Genomic DNA, 15,593 nt, shown 5'->3' on the forward strand with positions numbered 1-15,593 from the left:
AAGGGTGGGGTCTTTGTCACCCCGTCAAGGGCTGATGCAGATACATGGAGATCCATGCTTAGGCCTCTTGGTGACCGGGACAGTGTAGATCACTGACCTGCCTCGGGGGCAGTGGGTCGCCGATGGGGACCGGGATGAACTGGTGGCTAGTGGAGGTGAAATGCACGTACTTCTGCTCTGGCTTCACTGTCACACCTACGAAATTCAGCTGGAAATAGAAAGCCCATGAGTAGCATCCTTCCCAGGAGGAACAGAAGCACCTAGCAGAGAGATCTGGACCCCAGCTCCCCGGGGGGCTCGGTGTCTTGGTTGCCCAGGACAGGACCAGGGTGCTGGGGCCTCACCAGGATCTCCCGGCCATGGGACACCTTGAAGAGCACCGGGAGGCGATCAGTGCCGATGAACACGTGGCTGGAAGAGAGGAGACAAGTCCGAGATGAGCTATGGAGCTGTGGTACAGGTGGGAGAACAAATGGTCATGGCACGCTTGTGGCTTTGAGCTGGCTAGCCTTTGGGAGCATGTGGAGACCCCTGAGTTGGGATGGAGCAGGAGGGGAATTAAACCTCCCCTGCAGGTGGGAAGGTGGGGTCCTCCCGGGGTGGTGGCCACTCAGGGACTCCTAGAGTCACACAGTGCAAGGCCAGGCTCGTCCAGGAGCCAGGGGAAACGGGGTCTCCAGGACCGGAAGTGCAGGGTGGGTGGTGGGGGAGCACCTGTATTTGAACTCCACCATCCGCTCCTGCCCGGGACTCAAGCTCCCGGCCTTGGGGCTGATGGAGAATATGCAATTGTCCAGCACGCGCATTTGATGCAGCTCGGTGGCGTCAAACTCTGCTTGCTCTGCCCACAGCTCCAGGTCGATCTGCTGGTCACTCGGGAAGAGGAAGGCCCTGGAAGAGGAGGGAGGAGTCTCTCAGTCAAAACAGAGAGGTGGGAGCTTTGAGCCCTGGATGGGATGGATGGAGGGCTCCTCCACGCTCCCCCCACTTCATGCCCCCATTTGGCAAGCTCTCCCATGCATGGCTGAGCAAATGTGGCTGTTGTGGATTCTCATTCCATAATGGCCTCAAAACCTGGGAACAGAAGCAGGGCTGTGGTGACTAAACGGGAAGTGGAGACTGGGCCTCTGATTGTGGGTGCCAAGGGGCACCCGAGGGGGTGGCTTGTATATGTGGGTCACTTTGAGCTGGCCACTAACCCTGGAGGGGTTTCTGTGACAAAGCTCTTAGGAATAGCCATTTGAGGTGTCTAGGAACGCCCACAGCACCAGCCAGGGGCCCAGAGAGGGAGGGTGTCCGCCCAGCTTGGGCACAGGGCAGAGAACAGATGCTCCAGGAGGGCTGGCACTCTGGAATTTAAAGCAAGGCTGGGCAGAGAATTAATGCCCCTGAAATTCCTCATGTTGTAGTAAAGTAGACACTGCACTCTAAATAGCTGACAACACAAGTGACAGAGGGGTCCCAGGGTCACAATCTGAAAAGGAGACCCCCTCACTCTCAGAGAGATGGCACAGAACTGGCCTCAAACTGGGCAGCAGATATGAACAGGGAGCAGCCAGAAGGGGAAAAGAAAATGGCCAAGACATCTGAGAAGGCTCGATGAGTTGGAGAAATGCGAGTCGAAATCCCCTCGAATCAATCTTACGTTATGTTCACGTCGGAAACGCGAAAAATGGTTACACTCAAAGCCGGTGAGTTTAGAGAGAAGAGACCCCCTCCAACATGGGAAGGGAGAGAAGGAGCTGCTGCCACCTTTTGTTGTAGGAACTTTGGGAGCAACTATTAGAATAAAAAATGTATATGCCCTTTGACTCAAGAATTCCATTTTGGGGAACCTGCGAGAATAAATGCATGCATGTGTGCGCGCGCACACACACTCACACACACACATCCATGGATGTTATTACAGCTTTGTTTGTAGTGGCAAAAAACAAAACAAAACAAAACAAAACAAAGCACTGGCTAATGTCATCCAGTAAAGGAGTGGTTTAATAACTTAAGGTCCATTCATATTAGAGAATATTATGCAACTATTAAAAAGAATGATTGAAATCTGTATGGATTGATCTGCATTGATCTGAAGGGAATGTTATTGGTATAATGCGGAATGAAAATGTTATTGATATAATGCTGAGCAGGAAGTAATATGTATAGTTTCGTGCCATTACTGTAAGAAAAAAAATGCGAGGGAAACAGAGTAACCCTGTAGCCGCATCCGTGTGTCTGTACGTTGTACGAGGCTGAGAGCAGAGCACATGCTGATCCCTCGTCATCCCCTCCGAGTGGGCTTGGAGGGGGAGCTAGCCATCTCTTACTTTTCTCCCATCACCCTTGTATTGTTGACTTGTTACAGGTCGTTTTATCTGGGGATACGGATCAGTGGCAAAACCGGAGATCTCGCTCCTTTAGGGTCATCTGGGTAGTTTCAATACCTCTGTTTCCTTTGTGGTCCTCACCCAGTCTCCCTCCAAATAATCCCGACCCCCTTGCCTTTTCTAGCGTGGTACCCCATCTGGGGACTGCAGCAGCCTCCACACCTGTCCCCCTGCCTCAAGCCGCTGACCCATTCCTCTCTCCACACCCCGCGCCCCAGACCAGAGTGACAGGTCTTGAAAGTAGACCATGTCTTTGCCCCCCATCCCATCGATGCCCTCAGGAAGAAGACCACACTCCTAGAAGGAGAAGGATTCCGAGGCCCCGCATGCATTGGCCCCGGCCTGCCTCCCCAGCCGCATCCCAGGCCCTTCCCTCCCCCTGATCAACGCTCCAGCCACGCTGTGCCCTTTTCTCTTACCCATGTTCATGCCAGGCCCTCTGTCTGGAAGGCTCTTCACAGCCTCTCTTTCTCTTCTCCTGAGGCTGCAGGTCTAGCTTAGTTGTAGCTTCCTCCAGGAAGCCTTTTTGGTATGCCCCCCACCATCAATTGCAAAATGGAGTGAAGTGGCCTTGAGGGCTGCCCACACCTTCACAGCAGACATCACCCTGTGCCAAAAGGTTGGTCTGCCCTGAGACCCCTGCCATACCTGGAGGCCAGGGCCTGGGCTCCTTCTCACTTCTATTCTGAAGGCCGAGCCTGAGCCCCTGCCTAGGAAGCCCCCAGCAAATGTTTAGCCAATGACTTAATGAGTGTATGAGGGAACAAATGACGTTAACCAGCATATCTGACATCTGTAAGGAATCTCCCCTTAAATGCGAGACCTGACCTCTCCCTGGGCCGAGAGCAGAGGCATCAGAGGAGAAGGCTTGGAGGGGGTTGGGCGGCCTTCTGGTGCCCTATTTCCCCCGGTGGGCCCCCTCCCACTTGGGGCTCTCACTCCGTCCTGCCTGCTGCTGCCTCCAGGCCAAGAGTCCACACTCCCCGTTTCTTACTGGTCTTGGCAGGAATAAAACCTTCAGTCTGTTCTTTATGAGCTCAGCAGAGACCGGCTCGAATTTTCAAAAATAGCCTTCTAAGAAACTGAAAGGAAACACAACAACACAAAAAGCCAGGAGAGTCCAGCCTTCCAAGGAAGGTTGCCTGTGCTCAGAATTCTGGAAGGAGCACGGACTGCCTTCCTGAACCTCAGATGGTCTCCTGACGGACGGCTCAGCTCAGTGGGCACCCTGCCTGGCTTTCCTCTCGCCTCGGTTTCCAGCCACCTGGACCCTCTCCACCGAGAGTGTGAGCTGGCTTGCTCCTACACAAACACACACACGTACAACCCACCAAAATACCCTGCTGCATGCCAGGATGCAGGCCAACGCCGCTTTCCCTGCCCCCGCCCCCGAGCCCTGTAGGGCCTGGCTCCTGGCCACTCAGAGCCCAGTGAATGGTGGATCCGGCCCCGCCTGGCCAGCAGCCCTGCCTGCCAAGCCTCCTCAGTCATTCAGGGCCCGGAGGCCTGTTACTCACAGTCCTCGCACTTCTCAGACAGGAGCCACCTAAGAAACCAGCTTCCCCAGGCACCTCCACCACACGGAGGGGCCGGGCAATCCAGACAGTAAGGGGGGGCCACTGTACCCCGACGATGCAGCCCCACTCCAGCTTCACCCCCACACACCCTAAGACTCTGCTCAGGCAGGAGGGTTCCTGAGACCACAGATGCCCCTGCCTGTGTATTTTCACTCTCATCCTCCCACGGTCACGCCCAGGCTGGGCCCCCGGCTCTCTCTCCCAGGCCTGACCCAGATCGGGACACATCTTCCTCACCTCCCTTTAGCCAAGTGAAGTTGGAAGTCATCAAAAAGAAGTTAACTAGGAAATCAAGGGGCGTGGTGGAGGCAGGGAGGAAGAACAAGAAAAAGCCCTGGTGTGGAAACGGGATGTTCGCTGGGCACAAGTTTGGGGCTCCAGGGGGAGGAAAGTGCAGCACAGGAAGGGCGAGGCATGGCAGGCTCAGGTCTCCGGGCCTGGGCCCCTTGTGACTGGAGAAGTGCAGCCCGCCCCGGGGCCAGCCTTCACCCTTCCCGTAGCCCCACACGGCTTCACTCAGCCAGGCCATCCTCCCCGACACCTACTCGGTGGCAGCAGATCCCTGTCGTTCCTCACCAGAGACCTTCAACTCGCCCTCATGCAGGCCCAGTCCCCCTGGGCCAGGGCTCCATCAGGGGTGCCCCAGGGCCTAGCACAGTGCCTGGCATGCAGCAGATGCTCAATGGATGTTTCTTGTTCATGAAGCTATGAAGATGAACGTGCCAGTCTTCATCAGGATGATTCCACCACTGCTGAGACCATTGATGCGTCTCAGCCAGTGACAGCTCCGGTGTCCTGCTGGGCAAGCCCGGTCCCACCCTGGCTTCCACACCCCATCACTGGGGGGTCCCGCTCTTCACAGACACCATGCAGCCAAGCCTACCATCAGCAAGAGAAAGCCTCCAGCACCTGCCTCCTGGGCCCCCTCGCATCCCCCTCCAGCCAGCCATACCAGTCCAGGGGCACCACTCCGCTGTTCTTCAGGACCAGGAGCACCACAGAAGGTGGGGCCTCTATCGGTGCTGCCCCAAAATTGAAGTCGAGCTTCAGAGGGGTGAAGACGTGGGGGATCTGGCTTGTGCTGTGTGGAGCAGAGAAGCGGGTTCAGAGACAGGGATGGTGACAGGATGGGGCCCTCCCAGGGGTGGCTGGCTTGGCACTCATCTCCCTCCAGGTGGGAATTGGAGAATCTGGGACTCAGGGGTAGGGGTGGGCTGGCACTTCCGACCTCCAGTCAATCCCTGCCTTCTCCAGGCCCCTCCAGGGATGGGCAAGAAGTTGGGGGGAGATAGGGAGCCACTTCTTGGACAGCTCCTGGTGCTGGGGTGTGGGCAGAAAGCCCCAAGAACATCTCCAGATGGGCCCTGCCCCTCCCCAGGCCCAGCTCACCTGTGCCGGGTGGGCACCTTGTAGGTGAGCTCGCAGGGCATGGGGTCGCGCTCCAAGTAACTGTTGAGCATGTCCAGGGAGAAGAGGCGCCACAGGTGCTTCCGGGTGATGCCCTCGGCGCTGCCCATGGAGCAGGCATCCAGGATGGACAGTAAGGGGTACACGGCCATCAGGGACACGTGACACAGCTCCTGCTTCTCCCCAACCTTGTTATCTGGGGGAAAGGGATGTGGAAGAGGAGAGCAAGCTCACCTCCCGGAGCGGGGCGTGCAGGCTGAGGGTGCAGGACCCCCGGGCCCCCTGTCCCAGGACCCTGGTCAGGAGCAGCAGGTGTCTCCCAGGCTCCGGGATGCTTCCGACAACGGCTGACCCTTGACTGATGCTTTTTCCATGCCAGGCCTTGTCCTAAGTGCTTCCCACACATCAGTGTATTGAATGTCCACCATGATTTGTTTTCAAACTAGTAATTCTTACTAACAGCTTTATTGAGATATCATTTATACACCATAAAATTAACCCTTTTAATGTGCACAATTCAGTGGTTTTTCATATATTCACAGAGTTGTGCAACCAACACCACTATCTAATTTTAGACCATTTTCAACACCCCAAAAAGAAACCTGGTACCAAGTAGCTGTCACTCTCCATCCACCCCTCCCCTCATCTCTGGCAACCACGAATCTACTTTCCGTCTCTAGAGATTTGCCTATTCTGGACGTGTCACTTAAATGGTGTCATACATATGTGGCTTTTTGTGCCTGGCTTCTTTCACTTGGTGTAATGTTTTCAAGGTTCATCCATGTGGTAGCATGTCTCAGTACTTCCTTTCTCTTGCCTGCACACCGTTAATATCCCCATTTTACAGATGTGGAAATTGAGGCACAGGGAGGTTAAACAACTTGCTAAGGTTACATGGCTAATCAGCGCTGGGGCCGGGGTCCAACCCCAGGCAGTCTGGCTCGAGCCCACACTCTCGGTGGCTCTTCTGTGCTGCCTGGATTCCTCCCAGCAGGACTGGGGGAGGCTGGTAACAACTCCATTTTACGGAGAAGGCTGAGCCCCAGGGTAGCTGAGGATCTAAGATCCCACAATAAATTAGCACAGCTCCAAGCTCTTCATGTTGAGTCCTCCAGAGCTCAAGCACACACAGACACAGACACCCCCACAGACAGATGTGGGTGGAAAAAGGCATGCACATCAGACAAAGGCACACCCTAGCACGCTCGCACTCTGCTAGCTCTGTCTGGACCCTCAGCATCCTCCCACCCCAAGTCCTGCTCCCACAGCCCTCCCCCTCTCCTCGTTGGTCCTCAGTCTCTGTGTCAGATGGCCCAGTACCTCTGTGGGAGAGGAGAGAGTAGCTGATGGTCCAGGAGAACTGGGCCTGGAATTTGGGACAGGCGGTCAGGCAGATGGTGTCCTGGGACCGGGCTGGCACGCTCCCCTCTGTACGGTCCAGCTGCAGAGCTGCTCAGGGATGACCCAGGTGGGGTCAGGGCAGAGGAGGCCCTCAGTGCAGGCCAGGGAGGCCAGCCTCTCCTCCTGCTCCTTCCCAAATACCCTCCCCCGGGCCAGAAGAGCACTGGCAGGAGAGCAGGCCCTGAGCTAGAAAGTAGGGAGCAGAGTCTCTCCTCCCAGACCAAGACAGAGGGGACCTGTCTCTGCGTCACTGGAACCTGCTAAGCCCTTTGTTCCACCTGGCAGCCCCGCGAGGTGGGTGCCACCATAGCCCCGTTTTACAGACGAGGAAGTTAAGGCTCAGAGAGGACAGTCACCCGCCCAATGCCACGCATCTAGAAAGTGGCAAGCACCAAGTGCTCTGCCGGCCCCCAAACCAGGGTCTGGTCAACCAGTCTGAACCAGTGCCCCTCACGGCCCGCCTCCCTGGCCCCAGTCCCGGCCCAGGGTACCGAGGGTACCGTCGCCGACGAGCTCGGGGCTGCGCTGCTGCAGGAAGAGGCGGTAGTGGAGCGTGCAGCTGCCGGCGTTTAGGAGCACCAGCAGCCTGGACTGCTTGCTGTTCACCAGCATGTTCCCGAAGTCCAGCTCCTTTTCCTTGGCCTGAGGGCCAGACTCAGCCAGCCCAGGCTCGGGGGCTCCCCCAGGCCCACGGTGCCAGCTTTCCCACCCCTGGCCTCAGAGAATCCCCAGGAAGGGCAGGTCCAGGGTGCGGGCAGGAGGGCCAGAGGGCTCCCATCCTCTACCTCTTGGAGTCGGGCACCCTGGGGTCTTCCCTCCCACCTGTGCCCCGGCCACTGTTCCCACCCCCACCCTTCAGGGCTCTCCCACTCACAGAGAGGCTGCTGGTGATGCCCATGCCCACCAGCCGGAGCATGTAGTGGGTGGTGGCGGGGGGGTTGGTGTTTGGGGGCAGGCCGCCTTCCCAGACCCACAGCCCCACTTGGAACAGGTACTTGGTCTCCTCCAGAGGGCTGAAGGTCCATGTCAGCGTCTGGGGTCACAGAAATTATCCCTGCATGGGGGTCTCCAGGAACCACCCCGGCCAGGCTCCTAGCCATCTGAGGTCCGATTACAGGATATCCAGCTATGGTGACCCTTTCTGAGTGTCTGCCCTGTGCCAGGCACTTCACACACATCACATATTACATTATCTCCCTAAGCCCCTCAATCTTTTATCCCCACGAGCTAAGTGGTATTATTTTAGTGCCTCGTTTTCTGAGGAGAAAGTGGACACTCAGAGAAGTGGGGTAACCAGCCCAAGGTCACACAGCTGGTGAGGCGCCTAGAGGGGGCTGGGGTGTGGACTCTCATGGCTGACTCCAGAGCCTGTGTGGTCTCTCACCTCGCTGATTATTTCCCCTGGGTTCTTACAGACACCAGGCGTTGCTGGTTCTGGGCCCAAGCTTGGCCTCCCCAACTAGTCTATAAGGCCCTCTAGGGATGGGGGTCTGCTAGTGTGGGTCCCAGCCCGTGTCCCCCTCCAGGCTGCTACTGGGCCTCTAGAAGTCCCCTTTCTCACTCCTTAATGATAGCCACCCATTTGGCCCCAAATCCAGCTGCTCCAAACTACCCCCTAGTGATCTCACAGCTGTGGGGCCTATGGATGGAGAGTGGACTCTCCCCCGAACACTGGCATTAGAAACCCTAGTTCAAGTCCCAGCTCTGGGCCTCCTAATTTATAATCTTAGTAAGTGGCGTTTTCTTCTCTAAGTCTCAACTCTTTGTAAACTGATGATGGTAACAGTGGTACCTCCTCACAAGGCTGGGGGAGGTGACTAGGATTGAGTGGTTGGGGTCACACAGTAAGCCTGGACCCTGAGAGGCGTGAGTAAGAGATGATGGTGACAGTGAGGATGACGGGGACCCTTCCCTCCAGCCCTTGGCAGTGGGGCAGGGCACTCACGAGGCTCTCGTTGGGCTGGATGAGCCCCCTGGCAGGCTGGACGGCCAGCATCTTTCGGTGCTGCTGGGAGACCCTCCACTCAAACTCCAGGGGCAGACGCGAGGGGTTGCGGCAGGTGGAGAGGCTGGTGGAGCAGCAGCCCACCCAGGTGGGCTTGAAGAAGATGCTTCTGCCAGCGTCCAGCCTCAGCTGCAGTGGCTCCTCCCGGCTCTGCATGCTCACCTCCTGGGGCCAGAGGAGGGAGGGCAGTGCCCTGACCTTACCCCACAGCCCTGGCTCCACCACACGTCCAGGAAGCCACAGAGGGGCAGCTTTTCCCCCTTGGAGAGGGCAGCAAGAGGCCCTCTGCCAGCCGGGGCCTGGGCAGCTTCTGCCAAAGGCAGAGTAAGTAGCGACTGACCCAGAAGATGGTTCTTGGAAAGAACTCAGGGACCGAGAGAGGATGTACAGACCATCTTACGGGGCAGGCACGGGTCCACCACTCTGGACCCTTTCCATGGCCTGGCCCCACACACCCCTCTACCTCCTGCAGATACGAGTCTTGCATTGCCCCTGCTCCTTCCTTTGGGACCTCTGCGCCCTTTTCCTTGTCCCAGACCCCCTGAGGTGGACGGGCAGGGCCCTGAGGGCTGGGAGAGCTATTCACAAATGTGGCCAAGGGGTCCTCCCCCTGCTCTGCCACTTCCTGAAGGAGAAGCGGCCCCTCGGCTGCTGTAGGGGAGTGTTAGAGGCCAACCCCAGAATGTGGTTTTGAAAAAGGAAGCCCCAGACTACGGCCCACTCCCAAGGACCCAGTCCCCTTCCCCTGCCTCCCACCTTGAGATACTGGGGGCCAAAATTGAACTGCAAGTAGAACGTGTGCTGCTTCCAGGCGTTGCCCTTGGGGTAGGTACAGACGAGGAAGATCTGGTGGGCCCCAGGGGCCACGAGGCCTGAGCTGGGCCGCAGGGAGATGTCTGAGCTGCTTTTGGGGGCCAGGCTGAAGGTGAGGAGCATGGAGCCTTTGTTGACCAGGAGCAGGCTGCGGTAGGAGGGGTCGCCGGGGGACACTGCAGGAAATAGCTGGGGTGCGAGAGAAGAGGGACCCAAGCTCAGATCTATGCCTCCCCCCATTCCCCATACACACAGTCAGGGCAGTCTGTGTGGGCTCAGGTGGGGCCATCTGCAAGGAGATCCAAGATGCCTCCACACACTCCAGCCAAGGCCCTGGGAGCAGGGAACGGTGGGAGGCCATAGCCTCGCACCAAAAAATGCTTCTGTCCTCCAGAGACTTCCAGACAGTGAGAGGGGGTGGCCCCAGGACCTGGCTCTGGGAAACTCCAGCTTCTGAGATCCTTCTCAAGGTTAAGTAGAAATTGTGGCATTTTAGCGTGCCCTCAAATCATCCTTTGGAGAACCCGCTTTCAGAGATCCTGGTCCAGAAGCTCTGGGGTAAGCAGCCCCTTCTAGACGATTCTCATGCAGGTGGCTGAGGGGAAACCCCCTTTGAGAAAGGGAAAGCCCTCACAAGCCCAGCTTCCAACCACTCCATCAGCATCTCAGTGTGGCCAGTGCCAGGCTGAGAGCTGAGCAGGCTAGGAAACACGAGGCCTGGAATCACTGCCCAGGGCGCCCCACCCATCCAGCTGGGGTAAAATGTGCACTGTGTGAGACGGCGAGGGGGCGACATGGGCCCAGAATCTGCTGGACTGCAGGAGAGGCCACAGACCTCTGGGAGGAACTGGTCAAGGGAAAGGGATGGGGGGTCGGTGAGGGGAACCCTGTGCTGTCAGGGAGGGCCTCAGGAAGGGGTGCCCTGAGCTGAATCTTGCGGGTGGAGTAGGTTTGGGACTAGAGGGCAGAAGTGTAGCTGGTGGGAGGAGCAAGATCGCCCCCAAGCACATGGTCCCAAAGTGGCACCTTTCCAGCAATACGAGGCACAAGGGTAGCAAAGACATGAGGGGACAGCCCGGTGGCGTAGTGGTTAAGTTCGCGCACTCTGCCCGGGGTTCACGGGTTTGGATCCCGGGCACAGACCTACCCGCTGCTTATCAAGCCGTACTGTGGCAGGCGTCCCACATGTAGAATAGAGGAAGATTGGCACAGATGTTAGCTCAGGGCCAATCTTCCTTACCAAAAAAAAAAACACTGATGAAAAGCCTGACAATAGTACCAGAAGTTGGAAAGAGGCATCAAGGGAGAAACCAGAATTGGAACGTGGCTGTCTGGTTCCAGGGTCTGTGCTTTAAGCCCTATGTCATCCTGCTGCTCGGGTCAGCCAGGGCCACCAGGGGCCCTCCAGAGAGGCCTGGGAATTACGACTCCCTGAGAAGGGGCTAGGCCAAGGGGCCAGCTCTGTGACCCCTGCAGGCCTCGGCGGTCCCCCAAGGCAGGGGCTCATGGTGTGCGTGGTCGTATCCCTTGGGCCTAGTCCAGAACTTGGGGCACAGCAGGTGCTCAGTAAACAGGACAAATGAAGGGACTGGAGAGTTTTAAGCTCAGTGTGAGAGGACCAGAGAGTATTTCAGATGGAGCAGGGAGGAGCCAGCAGTCCAAGCCCCAGACTCTCCCCAGGCCCAGTGCTGAGGCCCCAGAGAGAGTCCTCCACTGGCCCAGAGCCCCGGGGCTGGCGGTGGGGAGGGTGGGACGACCGGGGAGGGTGGTGGGATGTGTTCCTGAGGCCATCAGAGAGGGAAGAGCGGAAGCCAGGCTTCCCCGTCCCACCCCCCACTGCCGCTACCTTGGGGGCATCCAGGGAATACTGGGGGACGCGGTGCTCCAAGCTGGGGTAGTAGCTGTGGCCTCGAGCCCGGAGCGTCAGGCACCAGGACGGGCACACGGTGCAGTCCTCCTCGATATTACTGTAGCTCTGCAGCACCTGCAGGGGCCAGACCCACAGACAAGCTCAGGACCCTGCGTCCGACCTTGGGGGCTCCCCAACTTGCCCCCCTGTACTGCGAGAGTCCTGCCTGGGGCCCTGGGAAGACAGGGCAGGGAACAACAGTCATCACAGCCGTGCACTGAGCACTCGGCAAACATGCTCCATAATCCTCACGACAGCCCGGGACGAGGCTGGGGCTGGGATGTGAAAGCCACATTCATCCTGCAGGAATGCGCCTAGAGAAGCGCCAGCCAATGGAAACAGAACGCGAGCCACAGATGCAAGCCGCAGACGTCATTTCAAATGTTCCAGCAGCCACAGTCACACAGTGAAACATGGGGAATTAGTTTCAATAATATGTTTTATTTAACCCAATAGATCCAAAATCTTATCATTTCAACACATAATCAATATATAAGTGACGTGTGAGATATTTTGCACGCTTTTCGCGCTAAGTAGTGGAAATCTGGCGTGTCTCTTATGCTCATAGCACATCTCAGTTTGGACCAGCCACACTCCACGTGCTCAGTAGCCAGCTGGGGCTGGTGGCCGCCGTATCCGACAGCATAGGGCTAGAGCCTGTAGCCTGAAAATCTGACGGGCTCAGCCCCAGCCAAGCCAGGTGTCCACCATCTTATTCCTACAAACCTCCCCATTCCCCCACTGCCAAGGAATTGGAACAGAGGTAATGCAAGACTCAGCTTTGGAAAGCCTTCTTGAAAGTTCGGACATGACCCCAAGTTTGTAGATGAAAAGACCAGGGCTCAGAGGCATTAAGGGACTTGCCCAGGGTCACACAGCTGGTAAGGGACTCTGATCTTGACTGCACTGCTCTACTCTTCTCTTGGCCCCTGGACCCGGGCCAGTGGGAGAGAATAGCAGGGTAGGCAGAGCTGAGAAGGGAGGGAAAGGGCAGAACTGATGTGTCCTAGGCTGGGGACAGCCTGTGCTCTGATTCCCTGGCAAACAGAAGTTGTGCTAGAAGCCCCTCCCGCACACGCCTAATCACCGGTGCCCCTGACTCTGTCCCCCACGATATGGATCCTGCTCACGGCTCTTCTAGAGGGACCACTTCCTGCTTCAAGGACTAGAGAAAAGCCAGGAGTCCTTCTAGCCAGGAGCCTCAGGGAGCTACTCCCTGTGCACCAAATTTTCCCAAAGGGCTTGACCCTAGCTGAGTCCTCCCTCTGGAGGGTGTGGGAGGCCACATATGAATGAGACATAATCAGATGGGCCAAGAAGCCCCCCAGCCAAGGCAGGCCTGCCTGCCTTGAGGCTGGGAGAAGATAAACCAGTAAGGCCGCCGTCCAGCCAAGGAGAAGAGCCTGGCAGAGAGGAAGGATCCTACTGCAGCCATCCGTCACCCCCTCCAACCCCACCCTGCCATTCAGGCTCCAGGCCAGAGACCCTGTCTCCCCCCATTTCGTCTGCCTGCACACACCTTATAGACAGCGAAGGCTTCGAGCTCCACGGCGTAGAGGGTGTTGGGGTAAGGCGGCCGGAAGTGGAGGCGCCCGGCCGTGGACTTGAGCGGGGGCACATCACAGGTGTCTGGGGTCACCCAGAAGGGGCAGTCGGACCTGCGCGTCCAGACCACGGTGATCTTGCCCTTGGTGTGGTTCACCAGGCACAGGGGGACAGGGCTGGGGTCCTCGGGCCCAGGACAGGCACCAAAATCCACCTCGACAGGCTCTATGCTGACGGGCGGGGGGAAGATGGCCATGTCATTGGTGCCGTCGAAGAAGTACTCAGCCATGGGGGGGATGAGGGGATACTGCGGGGCTGGCGTGTCCTCCAGGTCCTGCGTGGGGAGAGACCAACTGCCATTCCCCTGCCGCTGCCCTTGATCTGCAGGCTACTTTCTGGAAAAGGCTACAAGAGCTCCACACAGGTCACCCCCAACTACTAATGGCGGCACGGGACTGCCCAAGAATTGCTAGAGAAGAAAGCATGCACCTGGGGAAGGTAGCCTGCCTCCGGGGGATCCAGAGGGGTCACCATACCTCAGTGGGAATCATGAGGGCCCCGCTCCTATCCTGCTCCAACTTCTTCTCGTGCAGCATGATGCCCAGGATGTCAGGAGGGTAGAGCGTTAGGCCCCGTACCAAGTGTGTGCGGTACCAGGTGAGGTGCTGAGGCTTCAGAATGGCAGGCTTGGTGCTGTCTGAGTGGCAGGTCCCGAGCAGGTCCAGGAACAGCGGGTCCTATGACATTTGTCCATGAGCAGCTAGATTTCAGACCCCACTCGCCACATTGGCCAGGCACCAGCTGGCTAGGGCACCATTTGTACCACCTTGCCCAGGAGCCTGGGTTGGGGTCCTCGCTTCAAGGCTCTCTGCCCTGCACATGCTGTGTGGGGTGAGATCCAATCCCCCCTCTTCCCAGCCCAGCAGCAGCAGCAGCAGCAGCAGCAGCAGAACAGTCCCTGGCCTGGCAGCAGTGAGGGCAAGATGGACATATCCACCTGGCCCAGACTGGGCTTCATGTGCCCCGCCCATGCTCTCTCTCCAAAAGCTAGGCTGGGGCCCTGGAGGAGATGATCCAGGCAGACAGCCCCAGAAGTTCCAGAACACAAGAGAGTGAGCATCAAGCACTGCCTTCATCATTAGGCCTCAGAGGGGCCCCTCCAGCTCCTAGGGGAGCCCCTCCTCCCCTGTCTCCCACCTCTCACCTGGTGGTGGATGAGACAGGCCACCCGCCGGAAGTAGATGATGGGGTGAGTGGGCTGGAAGGCACAGTGCAGGGTCACGCGGGCCTTGCCCACCAGTGTCCCAAAGGTAGGTCTGATGCTGAAGACACTTTCCTGGCAGTCAATGGCAAACTGGAAGTGGGCCGTACAGTCCGACTTGTTCTCAATCCACAAGGGCTGCTCAGAGCGCTCCCCGAGGTTGACCCAGCTGAAGTTGACGCAGTAGTGCTGCAGGGACACATCAGGACCTGGGCGTAGGAGATGCGGTCCCCGTGAGTGGGCCCTGCCACCTGGGTGGGGCTGGGGTACCAGCCTCCCCAAGGATATCTCAAAAAGGGTCCAACTCATGGGAGGTGGTGCTGCCAGGAGATGGGAGGCTGGAAAGGCCAGGAGCCCCAGTGGCCTGAGCAGAACTCCAGCATCACCAGGGGCGAGGGTGGCAACATCATCTCCAGGTGTCTGCAACTGATTCCTCACTGAGCCCACTAGGGGGCAGCAGACACCCAGGCTGAAGGGCAAGGAGGCATCCGGCTCTTAGGAGCAGGCAAGGAGCACTTCCCATCCTAAGTGTGGGCTGCTCCTGGGGACTGCAGTGTCCTGGGGTTGCCAGTACCTCTACAGAAACCAACGACTTGGAGCAGGGTTTGGGAGGCACAGCCAGAGGGCATGATGGACAAGTAGTCCATAGTTCTGACGTCCAGGGTCTCGGGGTGGAAGAACACCGACACCCATCTCTTCTCTCCTGGGGGCACGATGCCATGGGCCGTGGGGCACGAGAAGGCCTGGTCTTTGGCCAGTGTGTCTGAGGCCATTTCGATCCTGAAGGGGGCGCTCACCTGTGGGGCCAGGTGGGGGCAGGAAGGGTCAGGTCACAGGGTGGGGCAGTCTGCCATTATAGAGGTGCCCCACTCAGGGAGTGAGGGCAGCTGGCATCCAGCCTGCACCCCACTTGTCAGCTTTGAGTGTGGGGTGAGGCCACGTCCACCAGGAGGAAGGAAGGGACCAAGCTGTGTGCCCTGCACTGGGACCACCCAGAGGGGGCACGCTTTTCTTTTCCCAAAGAAAGGATACATAAAGGATAGCTGGGGTCCTGGAGTCAGGACAATCTTAGAGCTGCTCTTGGGGTTGCTCTGGGGGTCAAGCCATACCCCAGTCCAGCCTCCAGCTGAGAGGAGAGGGGGACACCTGTTGACACACGTGTGTATCAACAGACATAGGTTACGTGAGGCATGGGACCAAGGGTATGAAGAGAAAGAGGTATGCTGTAAAGGCGGTGGGTTTTCGGAGCACCCAGCCCTGTGGCCCCTGACTGAACAGTCCCTCGGGGTTGTTCTGCCCC

At 57.9% G+C, this 15,593-nt stretch overlaps 1 long non-coding RNA gene across 1 annotated transcript; it reads left to right on the forward strand.

Annotated features, from left to right (window-relative positions):
• The first annotated feature begins 328 nt into the window (after positions 1-328).
• On the forward strand, positions 329-1,867 carry LOC131399043 (uncharacterized). Its single transcript, XR_009217055.1, has 3 exons — positions 329-460; positions 852-931; positions 1,502-1,867. It is a non-coding gene; the product is annotated as an uncharacterized LOC131399043 (long non-coding RNA).
• Positions 1,868-15,593: the final 13,726 nt, after the last annotated feature.

This window comes from Diceros bicornis, chromosome 37 (assembly GCF_020826845.1).
Source record: "Diceros bicornis minor isolate mBicDic1 chromosome 37, mDicBic1.mat.cur, whole genome shotgun sequence".
Taxonomy (NCBI): Eukaryota; Metazoa; Chordata; class Mammalia; order Perissodactyla; family Rhinocerotidae; genus Diceros; species Diceros bicornis.